Genomic DNA, 16232 nt, shown 5'->3' on the forward strand with positions numbered 1-16232 from the left:
CCTTGGGGATGAGTTGCTTGAGTCGGGTAGCGGTCTTAACGCCGTTGTGAGATGCGTAGGTATGTCACCATCATCATCTTTGTCATTATTGTTTCTTGTAGGATTATAATGGTAGTAATAGGCTGTTATACGATTTGTATAGGGATTACTTGCGTGGTTGATGTCCTGTGTTTGATCGAGGAGTTGCTGCAGTTGGCTAAAGGTAGGTTCGCCTACTCAGTTTCTGTTGGTTGTTTAGGGTGTCGGTTGTTATTGTTGTTGTTGTTGTTGTCGTCGTTGTCATTGTTACTCTGATGCAGCTGTAATTGTTTGATCGTCTGTGGTTCTCGAGGTGCGTCCTCGGCTGAGTGGAGTCACTTCCGGGAGTGGCTTCACGCCCTAGTTTCGCCCTCCTTGGAACCCGCCACGGGAGGGGATGTGCACATTAATGGGACAGGGTTTATCGCTCGGTATGATGAGCGGGGATTTGGTGGGTATGGCTGCGGTCCCCCACTGGCAGGGCTGGTCCAGTGGACAGTCGGTGATGGTGATTGATTGGTGGAGATGTGGCTTGTGTGTATGTTGTTGTTCTGATGTTTTGCTAGTGGTTAGTGTGTCTCTTCAGTTGCTGACCTTGTGTGGTTTGTCTTTTGTTTGTTTCTGTTGTGTCTGCCGTGATCCCTTATGGTGAGCAGTCAGTCTTAGCAGGTGCTGTCTTGGATGGTAGCTGGAGTCTTGGCGGGTTGAGTCTTCACGAGTAATGACAGAAGTAGTTTATATAGTTTTGACGAGTTGTACCTTTTGTATTAGTAGTTTGGTTGTACCGCTTATAAAATAACTATAAATGTTCTTTTATCGACTTTTGATGATTACTTACCTCGGGCAACCAAGATGGTGATGCCCTTATATGCTAGAGAAGGTCTTGTTAAGGCTCCTTGGTATATGGGGGTGTCATAGCTCTTTTGGTCGCAGAATGAACTGACCTCTAGGAAGGCCATATGATGGACTAGCTTGAGAATTTCCTCAACGGAAGTTAGGGTGAGCTTTCCATCCTTCATTATAAGTATTAGAGTACGGATCCCATTTCTTGTTTGGACTACTCTCCCATACACCATTTACCGTCTGAGAACCTCCCTCTTGCATTTGAGGGCACAAATAGCTAGGATGACCCTCAGTAGAGCATATACCACAAATAACAGCCATTTGTCTGCCAGATAACATATCACGGAGTGTGGAAGCAATAGTATCAACCTTTTACTCCAAGCCAGGATTAACACCCATAGAACTCACTCCTCTCCGTGAAGGTCTTCTCTCAAACTGTCTAGAGGTCTTAGCTAGATCTGTGATAACCTCCCTAACAATCCAGTTCAAGGTTTAATTCAACAGCAGCAATATAATTTAGAGAATTCGATAGAGAATAAATAGCGCATACAATCCACTTGCACTTTAGATATTTATGTGAATCGCTTCCAAGTACTAATATCAACGTATCCCGTTCAATACTAATTGTTAGATGTTACTAGTATAAAGTTAATCAATAAATCCTATTCAATCAACAATACTAACAATAGAATGAAGAAATCGACTACTAGTTGCGCACCTAGCAATTATCAATCAACATTCATATAATTAAGAGCTAAACAATTCACAATAATCAAGAAGAGAAATTAAAACATTCAAACTCACAATCGGATTAGAGTGCTTCAATCGCTTGAATCCAAGAATAAAGATTAGTTACACATCGTCTGCCAATAACAATAATAGGGTTTTTTTGTCTCTCAAAGTTGTGTAAAAATCTTCTAAAGCTCTAATAACAAGTTATATAGTAATAAGGTCTCCAACTAGATTAGGAAATAAAGTGCGAAATAATAAAAGTAATAATCGGAACAAACCGACTGAAGTAAAGAAACGAAACAGTCAAGTGTAGGTCACGCCTCAGTTGAATGCAGGTCGCGAAAACGAAGGCTGCTGCCGCGTCTCAGTCTGTCCCATGCGCGCACGATTAGTGCACCTTAAGCGCACACGTCTCAGGTATCTTCATAGGTATCCGGGCCCATCATTCCTCGGACTTGGACTCCGTTTTTGACATACAAAACCGACCCACAAGATCTTCTTCATCGTTTCCAAGCTTAATTCTCAATATTTGGATCCAAGTTCCGCCAACGTTACAACTTAAAGCATTGTACCATTATAATTCATTAAGTACCGCCTTTGTCACTTGAACTTCACTAATTCGACCATCTTAATACCTACTAAAACCGTCTCATTATTTGTCGTATAAAATTTGTCCGTATTTGCCTACTTGGGGTTCTTTATCGCCGAGAATGCATGTTTTGTTAACTAATTGTGATCACTTGATATTTTTCTTGGTGTGTTGTGAGATTGTGAGCGATGGAGTAGTCATATTTTTCTTTAGAATTGCCTTCTGGGAATGCTCGACCGCTATTGGAAGACCCAGGTATCGCTCTTGCTCATCCACGACACTTACCCCAAGAACCGCAGCCACTTGAACCCGCCTGTTTGTATTCGTACTTTTGCTAAACGAAGCCGTTGTCTTATTTAAATTCACAAGCTCTGTCCGAAAGCCGCCTCGTATTGCCTCAAAATATCCATCACAACCCTTGCTTCATTAACATTAGCTTTATGGAGGGAATACCTCAACAACTTTTAAGTATAAAATCCAGAGAATTATTTTACATTTGTTCTTCTACTTATTTCAACTTTAAAAAGTTGAATACGTCTTAGGGAGAAGAAGTTGTTCTTCAAGACCGAAACCCGGGCCTAGCCCGACCCTATAACTATATGTATGGTTGTACTGTTAATCTGAATTCAAGCTTGCCTCAGATCAACAATATAATAAATAAGAAGTAAACAAAAACGTACAGTACGTAAACAATCCTAGAAATCTCGCTCCTGCATGAGTTTGTCTACTCATGCTTACATATTTCAATCATTCCACTTTTGGATGAAAGTGAACGACAAAAAAAAAAACAAAAAAAAAAAAAATTTTTTTTAACAGGAAAGAAATACCCCCAAAGCACAACTACCTGTGCTTTGTAAAGTAAAGTCTTCCCAAAAAAAAGCGTATATAGGGTATCAAGCCCAAAATATAGGGTGTATTAGTATATGAGTAGTAGTGTAGGCGTGTAGTATTACTTGCTGCTTGATGCAAGCAAATTTTTCATGCATGCTGTAGCCTCAATAATTCCACAATGAGACTTGGCATTCATTTTCTGTGTCATCCCAATCCAATGTGTTAGGAGGTGGTGGAAGCATTAGTGCTTCAGCCATGTTGTCCATTAAACCCGGCATGTTAAACACTGCCTCCTCATCTATATATCCACTTGACGATGTTTCCGGCACTTCTCCATGATCAATTCCCATCTGGTTGTGGTTCAGAACGGCGTCATTCCCATTATCTTGAGTCGAGTAATCCGACTGAGTAGGGCGAAATGATTCTGCAGCCTCAGCTGCTGCTCTTGGGATGTCCTTACTGTCAGTCGACACTGGGACAGGCAGTCGCCAAGCTGAATCAGCAAAGTTAAGGCATGCCGATTGTCCCTTAAAGGCCAATGCAGCAACATCATGGGCTCGGGCAGCCATCTCAGCGGTAGGATATGACCCTAAATATTCTAGAGTTGTTTGTGGGTACGCGCATTTCGCATACCCACCTATTCCCATTCCTTTGCCTTACTCCCCTGTAAACCGGGTGTCGAGTCTCCTTAAACTTCTTTCTTCCGGCTGGCTTCTTTGGACACCTCGACGCTAATAATATGGCGTCGTCAGAATGCGAGCCACTTCCAGGCTGCTGCTTTGAGCCTTGCCCGTACAAATCACTCATATTGTTTGTTATTTCGTCTATTTATACGTATTATTTGACTTTATATGTATGTAAACTATGTAAGTGTAACTGTGTAGTACGAGATTGTTAATGTTTGTTTTAAAGACACGTGTGCCGCCATGAGCTACGCGGGAATCATTCAAGATCCTAGTATTTGCCAAAAATGTAATTAAAGTTACAATCTCCTTTAGTAGTAACTGCTATCATGTACTGTATCAGATGCAATCATTTGTCCTCTAGTTGTTTTAAAAGAAAATGGGATAACTTTGCTATGTGCCACTTGAATTTGGCAAGGGAGGTTAGTTAAATAACAACATGTGTACAAATGCAATTGGATAATAGTTGGGTTGTTCAAGTGAGGATGATAGAAACAGTGACAGTCACATACAGTGAGACTGCTTGCTTTGAAGGAAAAGAGGGGACACCATGAAGAAAAGGACAATTCATGCTTATTTTTTAGTGGATTTCAATTATACATTATACGTAATTATTATTACGTGTTCAATTCGAGTTGCCTTATTTTATGGCAAGGGAGCTTAGTTAACTCACTCTCTGCATCTTACTAGTACTCACAAGTTCACAACTCCACTTATTATGAATATCAATTAACACGTTGGGATGGCAATCGGGTCCGTCAGGTCTGATCAGGTAGGGTCGGATTGAGTTCGGGTTATATAAGGTCATGATTGCATTTGGGTCGGGTCGAGTTTAATTTTGATGATTAATTCTTTATTTTTAACGTAAATAATATTAAGTGTGCTTTTAAATTACTCATTTCAAGTCGTTTTTTTTCAATTAGTGTTTTGTTTTGTCGAGTCATTTTCGGGTCAGGTGATGCGGTTCTAATTTACGCACTTTTAACCCCTTAACCAATCTCATTTTGCATACCAATCTAGCTAATTTTCGTCATTTTCATAGTCGTCATTTGCTTCATATTTGTTATTCCCTCCCTTTTATAGTCGTTTTGTAGGAAAGAAGCTAATTGGAGCGGTTTTATCATGATTTTGGGCTTAAATATAATGAAGGCAAATCGACTCACTTGATGATTGGCAAGGAAGCGGAGGCAAAGCACCAAGGACCTCAAGGCCGGCCAATAAAGCAAGATTATACGAGTTATGGGGCAACAATGACAAGAAAGGGGCAACTACAAGAGGAACTCTCTCAAACCCATACCACAAAGTATTGTTTTGGCTATGAAACTATGACAGATGGAACAGCGTCGAAAAATCAGGTGGCTTAAGACTTTTTAATCACTTGATTCAGAGTCAGGACGAGCAAATGACGCCCATTTTTACAATCGAAGCCTATCCTGAGCACCAGGTCGCCCGACCTCAAGACCAAGGTTCACTCTAAGGCATAGAGCTCGCTCGAGCTCACCCAGGGCTCGAGCGGGGTAACGCAACTTCTTATTTCCGCATCTCCTCTTCTACTTCTAATAAACTGTAATACCCGGATATTGTGGGACCCGTACAAGAACCTCGAGATGTGTGAGAGGACAATCGGACTTGATGAGAGACTACTCGGGAGTAAAGTATGGTTGTACACTAGACTAAGTAAGACCCAGACTAGACCTAGTAAACCTGCAGTAGACCAGTAGAGCTCCCAGTGGACCGAGTAGGTCCCACTCGACCGAGTACGGTGAGTACTCGACCGAGTGATTGGTACTTGGCCGAGTGGACTCGGCACTCGGCCGAGTACGGCGAGTACTCGACCGAGTGAGTGGCACTCGGTTGAGTGGACTCGGCACTCGACCGATGTGACACCCCCATACTCCAAGTGCCTTACCAGGACCACTAAAGCTATGAGAACGCCACCATCTCGGTTACCCGAGGCAATGATAATAAAATAGACAATAACGAAACGTACTTAAATGATTACAAAGTTTAAGTGATACAACTAAACTCCAAAACTGTTAAAAGAAAATACAACTGTTCTCAAATGTTAAACCAACTAGCTAAAGAACAACGTTCGACACAGCGGAAGACTTCTAGAACTGCTCGTGATGACTCAACCCAGCTACCCCATGCGCATCAACCAAACCTGCTCAATAACTGCTCACCACCCCCGAATGGATCACCACAGTTTTTAAAACATTTAAACGGGGTCAGTACTAATTACCAAAAACAAATACCATAAAGGAACAATATCACAAACAGCACAAACAACTCAACAAACCCCAGTCTCCATCTCAAATCTCCACACAATTGACTACACACCAAAGTTGTGACACCCTCACTTATTGCGGAAAAGTAAACACGTAATTCTAGAATAAAACTGCATGGATATGTTTGTAATAGGTTCATTATAGTAAAAACCTGTAATTTTTAAAACTTTTCCTAAACCATTCACAAACATCTCCAAATTTAAGAGTGCCAATACCTGCAAAAGCTAATAAACTAATTTACATAACCACGCTAAAGACACGGGGATATAATGATACAAACCAAAATACAAAAAGGGAGACATATGTCCCTAAAATGTATGTGACATAAAAAGGGTTTAAGGGTCACAATAAAATAAAATCAAACTAGGTCCCAAGGTTACTTTGCTCGCTAGCTCGTCCATGTACCCCATATATGCATCACCTACCTGTCATTCGCATTTTATACAAATACGAAAGCCACAGTCAGTGGGGAGTAACTCCGAGTTCTCCCAGCCACGAAATGTCATAATTAATGTAACATGTAAACATAAGAATATGAATATGAATAACACATAGCCTTAGCATATAGATGCTAGACAATCGTGCTTATCATGTGAACAACAATATAACAACACATAGTCCTAGCATGTGAATACTAGACCGACTCATACTACACTATCATGTGAATCACATAACATCCAGGAATCCAAACTCTATCAACCATAGCCGGCTTGCATCTCACCTTCTATGATTCATAGAAACACCATACGAGAAAGGGCAATATATTAAAGACAGGCATAAGTTCTTAGTACCGTCAATAGTCACTTTGTAACTCGAGTCTATACCACGAGGTAGGGAAGGTAATCGAACCGGTATCTTGGCTCAGCGGTTACTATTAAGAAAACATGGCCAAGAGACAACACAACCCTAGCCTAAAATCACAAGCAGACCTAGACATGCGGATACACACCACCGCACCCAAGACCCACAACTTTTTTTTTTTAAAACAAAGTGAAGTGAGTACCCTAAGGACACCACCGAAGGGTTGGCTAGTACTTAAGCTGACCCCATACTATCAAAATAAGTACCTGAGGTCATGCCCCAACTTGGATATAAATCCACTAGTCAGGAACACAAAGGCTATCAAGCAGTGAACATATACTCGTCAGAGACTATAAAGACCTATCTATGATGAAGGCCGAAATACTCACCTAGGACCTAGTCCCAGCTAGTCCCAGCTTGAATATTTTAGCCCACACCACTCAAGACAAATAGGACACCCACTTAACCATAAGAGGGCAAAGAGTCCAACTTACCAACATAAATGCTAACATTCTATCATGTGAAAGGCTATATAAATGTCTATTCAGCAGACAATCCAACAATATCCTCAATATCAATAATAATCCAAATTCCAGCTAACCGTTAATTTCATAATTCATGAGAACAAGCTAAAATAGCAAAGAGGCAATAAGACTGAAGTATAAGGCAGCCAATTCATCCAACAACCAACATGTGAAATGATAATTACAAATATCAATACATAACATAAAATTTCCAATAACAACCAATCTCACCTCAAAGACAAACCCTCGACCCGAGTCCCGCGACGGGTCATCGGTTAAATCGAGGCTGACTGGTTTAAACCTAGTTTGACCAAACTCGTTCGGTCAATCTGCCCAAACTTTCGAGTCTTTGCCTACTTTGGCCCAAATCATAAAATTTATCACAATATAATTCTCATGCTATTTCTAATTTCTATCATGTGAAAAACGGAAGTAACACATTATCAATCACCTAAACACTTATCAAACAACAAACACAACATCAACTACTAATGTGACATTAATTCGTCGAGTAACTCAGAATAGTTACCTTAAGCTAGCAAAGAGACAAGCAATAAACTTGAGAAAGCTTCTAAAACCCAAAATTACTCTTCATCTTCACCCACACATGAGCCACCTAAAATAATTATGTGAAAGGACGATATTAACGAATTATCGTTATATAAAATATGAGACGGAAATTAATTTAATTATATTTTAAATAAACCAAACTAGCGTCAAAACAATTTATGGACACGGCTCAAAAGTTATTATGTCAACCTCAAACTCGGCCTAACCACCAACTACACATGGCCCCAAACTCGTGACTTAGCTAGGCCACTGCCTAGGCCACGCCCAGGCCACTGCTAAGCTACAGCCAGGCCACAACTGTCTCCAACATTCCACCTAAACAACTACCCATCTCAGCCACTAAAACCCATGCTTGACTGTTCTAAAATCAGCCCACTCAATCACGTTAAAATAGTCCCAAAACCTTACAACAGAACATCCCAAAACAACCCCACCACACCATGAACAACTCAAAAAACCGCACAAAGTGACCTCAAAACAGTCCTAAAATAGTCCCTCATCACCCCACGAAACAGCCTACTCAACACATTATAGCGGTCCCAAAAATACACAGAAACCGTCCAACATCGATCACTCTTACGCCCTAAAAACAGTCCCGAAAGGCACCATTTATCCATCCCAAACTGCCCCAAAACAAACCCTACATGTCAGTATACACCGTCTCAAATATAAAAGACAACAATTAGCACCCAAAACAATTCATACATGTCAGCATACACCGTCTTAAATATACCACTTACTAGCTAGCATCCCAAATGATCCCTAGAGGTCAGTATACACCGTCTCAATCATCTCCACATATCAGTATACACCGTCTCAACTATAAAACAGACTAACAAATCTTCTACCAGACCGTCTATTTTAGTACATACAACCGTCTTATAATAAATAAAGCTGAAAATATAAATGGGTTTGTAAAAATACATAACGAAAATGAATTTTACTTACAACGGATTGACGGAAACGACGAGAGGAATGCTATGGAACGAAAATCGTCGAAAACGGATGAGAAACGGACGACCGAAAATCGATTTTGCGATTGACAGAAAAAAAATGAAACGTGAAAAAGGAAGAACAAAGAAGGAAGTAGAAGAAAAGAAGAAGACGTGCGTTGATTATAAATGAGATAGCAGCCTGCTAGCCTGCTATTTATTATACGTACGTTTCTTTGTCGTTAAGAAACTTCGATCGTTATTAAAACCGTTTCGAGTTAAATTTAGCCGATTTAAGTAAAAGTTTCAGCAATAAAACGGAATCAATAATAAATAAATTTAATGAGTGAAAATAAAATAAACTCAGCTAGTTAACGGAAATAATACGATATCCGCTTGAATCGGAATTATTAGCGATTTTTACGAAACTAACGGATATTAATAAAAATTGCTAATTTAGTGAAATAAGTTCAAAATAGCTAATTGGACGGTTTTGTTCCCAAAATCCATCTCGGGTTTACTTAAAACAACTTTCATAAGGACTCGTAAAGAAACGGGAATTATTAAATAAATAAACCCGAACTAACTTCAATAAATTCGAACTAACTTTAAATAAACTTATTACTGATTATTAAAATTAACGTATCGAATTATGATGAAATTAATTAATTAGCTAAGCATATATATATAAATCGTTAAATGATGTAATTAAATTCAAAATAGCAATTAAAAGAATTTTATTCAACTTAATAAAATACGGGGTGTTACGATCACCCCATCTTTTAAAAAGTTTCGTCCTCGAAACTTGAAAGTATAAATGAAAGGTTATAAAAATAAAACTGAAATTGGAATCGGTAACCAAAACATTTAAAAGGTCACTTATCGTAAGAATCAAAATTCTTTCAAAAGTTTCAAATAAAATTTTCCAACAGAACCAGATTCTCATCAGAGGAACGGAAGTGTTCTCGTTGCGCATTCAAGAATATCACATTCCAAATCCAAGATAAGGTCAAAGGTAAATCATTTGTATAAATCGAAAATCAAAATACTTTCAGAGACATTAATGAAAAGTTTTCAAATGTATAAGTCTCATTCATGGAACGAAATTGCCCTTGTCGTGCACACAAGAGCGCTAACTTTCCAAGTCAAAGACAAATTTAAAACCGAAAATCACTCGTCGACAAGAGTAGAACAAGTTATTAAACGTTTCTAATAACGAGTTCTAACATCCGATCAACGTTAAAATCAAAAGAAAAGGTAATTTACCCAAATTTTCTTTTGCAAAAAGCCAAAATAGAAATAAAGGTTTCACTTTTAAACCCAATTGGGGGTCAAATCCCTGAAAGTGTAACATTAAACTTTGACAAAAGCATCATAATTAGATCAAAGTGAATAGAAATTGGATAAAATTTACAAAAATCTCAGGTTTAGCAACTCAAAACTATGATAAAGAAGTCTATACTCAAAGAGCAATTAGAGAATTAAATCGAATTTTCATTTTTCCAAATCTTTACAAGTAGGGAAAATTTTGTAATAGTAACATAAAATTTTAGCAACGAACCAAAAATGGTAGCTTGAAATATTTAGAAATTGTACAAAAAGGAAAGTAACTTAGATAGCATAAAAACAAAGTATGTTAAGAGAGCTCAAACTTAAGCCACAAGAGAGCTATAATGACTTTCATAGGGTAAAAATTGAAGTCAAAATTACAAGGATGTCAAAGATATAGTTTCACAAGATACGAGTGTCAAATTTAAAGGAGGAGCAAGATGAAGCAAGGAAATGAGGTATGAACGGTAACGCTTATGAACGAGGAGAAAGGGAAAATTAAACAACAAAGAAACGCCGACACTCTTATCTCAAACAACAACATCACTCAAAACGGTTCCGAAAACTTCCTAACAACAAAACTCATAACCACATCACTCCCAAGGTTTTCCTCAATCGCTTATGTTACCTCATCCTAATCTATTCCCTGAAACAAGGTACTCCACTATAAGTGTGATTTCATCGCTCCAAATCCTCAAACATCCAGAAACAACTTTCACAAGCCTAAGGTCAAGGCTTCCAACAAAGATATATTCGTATCCAACTAGTGTCAACTATGGGTTTCTCAAAAAGGTAAACCTTCAATCAAGAATCCCAATACCAAGCTCTAAACTCCAAGAGAAGGTTCCTCAAATATTCCACAAGGTTCTCATTTCAAAACAAGGTAGTAACATACCAACCCCAAAATCTGAAAAATCAATAGGATCTCAAGTTTCTCTATCCTTTTACTTATCAAGGATTCCCAAGAAACAAGGTCTTAATTGTAACAATACTTTATCACCCCAAAGTTCCTAAAACCATAAATTGAAACTATGTTCTTTAACCTAACAATTGGTGTCAACCATACCTCAAGTAGTAATCAATATCACTCACTAAAACCAACTAATAATCCCACATTTAACATTTCTCCCACGGTAACTTATACATTATCAAAACCTCATATCCAAAGTAATTATGGAAGCCAATCACAAACTCGACTACTTAGTCAATCCTATATCCTCAAATCCACCATTCAGTTTCATCCATTTTAAGTCAAGCACTAAGCACTAGTATCCCAAACATAAACAACAATCCCATGTTCCATAACCTTAGTAACCAAAGCAACTCACACTTGACACACAAAATCCCCCCAATCCAACGTACTCACTTTATCAAGGATCTATAGGTATAAGAACCATCAAGTATGTCTCATCACACTACCTAAGTCTTTCCAACATCAAATCCTCTCTAAACCAGGAAAGGGTCAAACACAAACAATCCCTTCCAAGGTCATAATTTCCAACCAAGGTCAACATTCTTCACAAGAAAGAGTACTATCAAATGGCGTTAAGGGAGGATAAACAAGGAACAAAGGACAAGTTAGGAGTACAAGAGTAAATTTTAAAGTAAAACAGAAGGGAGTTTAGAAGGAGGATAAGCACCAAGAGATTAAGAATAAGGCGAGACACAAAAAGAACGAGAAACATCTTCAAGGAAGTAGAAGCATTCTTCAAAGGTTGAACAAATCTTCAATCCTCAGCAATAGGCACTAAATCTTGATCTTCGTAAAATATAAGTGTCCTTTCAATGGAACGGAGATACTCTTGGAGATCACTCAAGAACATCAATATTCCAACTCAAAGACATAAAAATACATTTTTACACCAACAAATGATAAAACTAATTATCAGACGTCTCCAATAACAAGCTTTAACACTAATTGACGTTAAAACCAGTGAAAAACATTAAAATATTTTCAAAACCTTTAGTTCAAATTTCTTTTATAATAAGGGTAATAACTCCATTAGCTATAGATAAGCTCACGGTTATTGATCCAAGAACGCAACAATTATTAAATGACAATCAACAAACAGGTTAGTACCTAACAAAGAGCAAATACAAAGAGACTACAACATAAGATCCTAAATCTACCCATCTTACCCATCTCTCAAGTTTATTATTTTAAGGTCAAGTTATTTATGTTGGGGTGCACAAACGTGCGTCGGGAGCAAAGATGCTCTGATACCAACTGTGACACCCTCACTTATTGCGGAAAAGTAAACACGTAATTCTAGAATAAAACTGCATGGATATGTTTGTAATAGGTTCATTATAGTAAAAACCTGTAATTTTTAAAACTTTTCCTAAACCATTCACAAACATCTCCAAATTTAAGAGTGTCAATACCTGCAAAAGCTAATAAACTAATTTACATAACCACGCTAAAGACACGGGGATATAATGATACAAACCAAAATAGAAAAAGGGAGACATATGTCCCTAAAATGTATGTGACATAAAAAGGGTTTAAGGGTCACAATAAAATAAAATCAAACTAGGTCCCAAGGTTACTTTGCTCGCTAGCTCGTCCATGTACCCCATATATGCATCACCTACCTGTCATTCGCATTTTATACAAATACGAAAGCCACAGTCAGTGGGGAGTAACTCCGAGTTCTCCCAGCCACGAAATGTCATAATTAATGTAACATGTAAACATAAGAATATGAATATGAATAACACATAGCCTTAGCATATAGATGCTAGACAATCGTGCTTATCATGTGAACAACAATATAACAACACATAGTCCTAGCATGTGAATACTAGACCGACTCATACTACACTATCATGTGAATCACATAACATCCAGGAATCCAAACTCTATCAACCATAGCCGGCTTGCATCTCACCTTCTATGATTCATAGAATCACCATACAAGAAAGGGCAATATATTAAAAACAGGCATAAGTTCTTAGTACCGTCAATAGTCACTTTGTAACTCGAGTCTATACCACGAGGTAGGGAAGGTAATCGAACCGGTATCTTGGCTCAGCGGTTACTATTAAGAAAACATGGCCAAGAGACAACACAACCCTAGCCTAAAATCTGCGCAGACCTAGACATGCGGATACACACCACCGCACCCAAGACCCACAACTTTTTTTTTTTAAAACAAAGTGAAGTGAGTACCCTAAGGACACCACCGAAGGGTTGGCTAGTACTTAAGCTGACCCCATACTATCAAAATAAGTACCTGAGGTCATGCCCCAACTTGGATATAAATCCACTAGTCAGGAACACAAAGGCTATCAAGCAGTGAACATATACTCGTCAGAGACTATAAAGACCTATCTATGATGAAGGCCGAAATACTCATCTAGGACCTAGTCCCAGCTAGTCCCAGCTTGAATATTTTAGCCCACACCACTCAAGACAAATAGGACACCCACTTAACCATAAGAGGGCAAAGAGTCCAACTTACCAACATAAATGCTAACATTCTATCATGTGAAAGGCTATATAAATGTCTATTCAGCAGACAATCCAACAATATCCTCAATATCAATAATAATCCAAATTCCAGCTAACCGTTAATTTCATAATTCATGAGAACAAGCTAAAATAGCAAAGAGGCAATAAGACTGAAGTATAAGGCAGCCAATTCATCCAACAACCAACATGTGAAATGATAATTACAAATATCAAGACATAACATAAAATTTCCAATAACAACCAATCTCACCTCAAAGACAAACCCTCGACCCGAGTCCCGCGACGGGTCATCGGTTAAATCGAGGCTGACTGGTTTAAACCTAGTTTGACCAAACTCGTTCGGTCAATCTGGCCCAGCTCAGAGTCTTTGCCTACTTTGGCCCAAATCATAAAATTTATCACAATATAATTCTCATGCTATTTATAATTTCTATCATGTGAAAAACGGAAGTAACACATTATCAATCACCTAAACACTTATCAAACAACAAACACAACATCAACTACTAATGTGACATTAATTTGTCGAGTAACTCGGAATAGTTACCTTAAGCTAGCAAAGAGACAAGCAATAAACTTGAGAAAGCTTCTAAAACCCAAAATTACTTTTCATCTTCACCCACACATGAGCCACCTAAAATAATTATGTGAAAGGACGATATTAACGAATTATCGTTATATAAAATATGAGACGGAAATTAATTTAATTATATTTTAAATAAACCAAACTAGCGTCAAAACAATTTATGGACACGGCTCAAAAGTTATTATGTCAACCTCAAACTCGGCCTAACCACCAACTACACATGGCCCCAAACTCGTGACTTAGCTAGGCCACTGCCTAGGCCACGCCTGGCCATTTGCTAAGCTACGACCAGGCCACAACCTGTCTCCAACACTCCACCTAAACAACTACCCATCTCAGCCACTAAAACCCATGCTTGACTGTTCTAAAATCAGCCCACTCAATCACGTTAAAATAGTCCCAAAACCTTGCAACAGAACATCCCAAAACAACCCCACCACAGTCCATGAACAACTCTGAAAAACCTGCACAAAGTGACCTCAAAACAGTCCTAAAATAGTCCCTCATCACCCCACGAAACAGCCTACTCAACACATTATAGCGGTCCCAAAAATACACAGGAAACCGTCCAACATCAGTCACTCTTACGCCCTAAAAACAGTCCCGAAAGGCACCATTTATCCATCCCAAACTGCCCCAAAACAAACCCTACATGTCAGTATACACCGTCTCAAATATAAAAGACAACAATTAGCACCCAAAACAATCCATACATGTCAGCATACACCGTCTTAAATATACCACTTACTAGCTAGCATCCCAAATGATCCCTAGAGGTCAGTATACACCGTTTCAATCATCTCCACATATCAGTATACACCGTCTCAACTATAAAACAGACTAACAAATCTTCTACCAGACCGTCTATTTTAGTACATACAACCGTCTTATAATAAATAAAGCTGAAAATATAAATGGGTTTGTAAAAATACATAACGAAAATGAATTTTACTTACAACGGATTGACGGAAACGACGAGAGGAATGCTATGGAACGAAAATCGTCGAAAACGGATGAGAAACGGACGACCGAAAATCGATTTTGCGATTGACAGAAAAAAAATGAACGTGAAAAAGAAGAACAAAGAAGGAAGTAGAAGAAAAGAAGAAGACGTCGTTGATTATAAATGAGACAAAGAAATTTGCTAGCCTTTGCTATTTATTATACGTCGTTTCTTAAATCGTTTAAGAAACTTCGATCGTTATTAAAACCGTTTCGAGTTAAATTTAGCCGATTTAAGTAAAAGTTTCAGCAATAAAACGGAATCAATAATAAATAAATTTAATGAGTGAAAATAAAATAAACTCAGCTAGTTAACGGAAATAATACGATATCCGCTTGAATCGGAATTATTAGCGATTTTTACGAAACTAACGGATATTAATAGAAATTGCTAATTTAGTGAAATAAGTTCAAAATAGCTAATTCGACGGTTTTGTTCCCAAAATCCATCTCGGGTTTACTTAAAACAACTTTCATAAGGACTCGTAAAGAAACGGGAATTATTAAATAAATAAACCCGAACTAACTTCAATAAATTCGAACTAACTTTAAATAAACTTATTAATGATTATTAAAATTAACGTATCGAATTATGATGAAATTAATTAATTAGCTAAGCATATATATATAAATCGTTAAATGATGTAATTAAATTCAAAATAGCAATTAAAAGAATTTTATTCAATTTAATAAAATACGGGGTGTTACAAAAGTGTGTAGCCCTGCCAGAGTACCCATCGCAACATATACTCCACACCGCCAGTGGGGGACCGCAGCCGTACCCACCAAATCCCCGCTCATCTCCATCGAGCGATAAACCCATGTTCATTAATGTGCACATCCCTTCTGTGGCGGGTTCCACAGAAGGCGAATCAAGGGCGTGAAGCCACTCCCGCAAGTGGCTCCACTCAGCCAGGGACGCGCCCCGAAGATCACATACAGATACAAACCAATCAACAGTAATCAAAACACAAAATCAACAACCGTCTGAATCAATCAACATTACAAAATCACAACCGTCTGAATCAA

At 38.2% G+C, this 16232-nt stretch overlaps 1 pseudogene; it reads right to left on the reverse strand.

The window, feature by feature from the left end:
- Positions 1 to 3177: 3177 nt before the first annotated feature.
- Positions 3178 to 3820, reverse strand: LOC141646901 (dehydration-responsive element-binding protein 1B-like; annotated as a pseudogene).
- Between the last annotated feature and the right edge of the window lie 12412 nt (positions 3821 to 16232).

This window comes from Silene latifolia, chromosome 1 (genome assembly GCF_048544455.1).
Source record: "Silene latifolia isolate original U9 population chromosome 1, ASM4854445v1, whole genome shotgun sequence".
NCBI classification, from domain to species: domain Eukaryota; kingdom Viridiplantae; phylum Streptophyta; class Magnoliopsida; order Caryophyllales; family Caryophyllaceae; genus Silene; species Silene latifolia.